Source organism: Buceros rhinoceros, unplaced genomic scaffold (assembly GCF_000710305.1).
Source record: "Buceros rhinoceros silvestris isolate BGI_N320 unplaced genomic scaffold, ASM71030v1 scaffold17819, whole genome shotgun sequence".
NCBI classification, from domain to species: domain Eukaryota; kingdom Metazoa; phylum Chordata; class Aves; order Bucerotiformes; family Bucerotidae; genus Buceros; species Buceros rhinoceros.
In genome coordinates this window covers 6,856-8,359 of record NW_010431091.1, presented here as the reverse complement: position 1 = coordinate 8,359, position 1,504 = coordinate 6,856, and the positions used below count along the sequence as shown (strand labels likewise).

Genomic DNA, 1,504 nt, shown 5'->3' with positions numbered 1-1,504 from the left:
CCCCGTAGGAAACCAGTAAACCCTCTGCCCTTCCCCCATACCCAGAAATCCTTTTGTCCTTCTCCTGTGGCTCACACATCTTCTGGGAAGAAACAAGAACACGTCCAGGCAGAAAGGACAAACTATGGCGCTGAGACATACAGCCTTGCTCCCAGCCTCGCCTCGTGGCGTGGGTAGGGCTGTACAGCTGCAGCGAGTGTGCAGGGACCGTGCTTGTCCTCACCTAGAAAGGGTCAGGCTTTTCACAGCCCACGTGAAGCTTGTGAAACGAGAAGTCGGGAGGAGGAAACTCAGCCCTAGAAAGCAGGATGGAGGGGGAAGGCAGTGGGAGCGCCAGGGGACCCGCAGGCCCTTTGCACTGGACAGCGTGTGACAGCAGCAGGGGTGGCCAGCTCCATCACTCACCTGTGCAGAGCAGGTAGATGTGACGCTCTGTGTTCAGCCGAAGCCTGTGCCTGGAGATCAACGCTCCATCAGTCTAGTCGCTGGCCAGGCAAGGCAGCTCCTGAGCAGCAGTGAAGGTCCACCGTGACCTGGGCTGCTGCAGCACGACTGCAGCAAGAAGGTCAAGGGAAGTGGTTGTGGTTTTTCCCTTTGATCATACATTTGTGAGACCACATCTGGACGCTGGGTCCAGTCTGAGCTCCCCAGTACAAAGGAGACGTTGAGGTACTGGAATGAGTTCAGCAGAAGCCACCACGATGGTCAGGGCTGCACAACAGGAGGTACAAGGAGGGGCTGAGCTGGGTCTGATCAGCCTGGAGAAGGGAAGATCTCCTTGGTGTCTACAGCTCCCTCCTGGGAGGGACACAGCAGAGGGATCCAGACTCTTCTTGGCTTTGCCCAAAGATGGGACGAGAGGCAATGGCCACTGGCCGCAGTAAGGGAAAATTCAGCTAGCTGTGAGGAAAACCTTCCCAAGGGAGATGGTGCTGGACTGGAGCAGGGACCAGAGAGGTCACCTTGGAGCCATTTAGTATTTGACTGCACAAAGCCCTGTCAGCCTGCTCTAACCCCAAAACAGCACCTGCTGGAGCACGGGGGCGGGATGCGAGACCTTTGGAGGTCCCTTCCACCTAAACCGTTCTGTGATGGAAGCTGCAAACAGCAAGATTTCTATATTCAGCTCCCAGTTTGCCACTGACTCAGCAGCAAATGCCTCGGGCACCATGTGGCCACGTTTAGCTCCTTCCCCACGAGAAAGGGACAGTGGCACCTTCACAGCTCGCTGTGGCACTCGTGCATGGGAGGCGCAGCCGAGTCCCAGGGCTGGAGGGTGCCACCAGTTTGCCGGGGTGTAGTTTGTTTTCACCAGTGGCATTACACAGCCGACGGGTTCTGTAGGAGTAAGAGAGTCCTTTGAGCCTTTTTTTTTTCCAGCTGGAACTTCAGAGAGATGTAGACAGGCAGCCGGTGGACCCTTGAATCACCGTGTCAGTGCAGCAGCATCTTACACCTTCTGGCTCTTTTTCTGACCTCCCTGATTTCACATTCCTCCTGCTGA

General features: G+C 56.1%; 1 protein-coding gene across 1 annotated transcript in view; it reads left to right on the top strand.

The window, feature by feature from the left end:
- KLHL40 (kelch-like family member 40) overlaps window positions 1-1,504 on the top strand; it is a 9,101-nt gene that overhangs the window by 2,120 nt on the left and 5,477 nt on the right. The gene's annotated exons all lie outside the window — the stretch shown is intronic.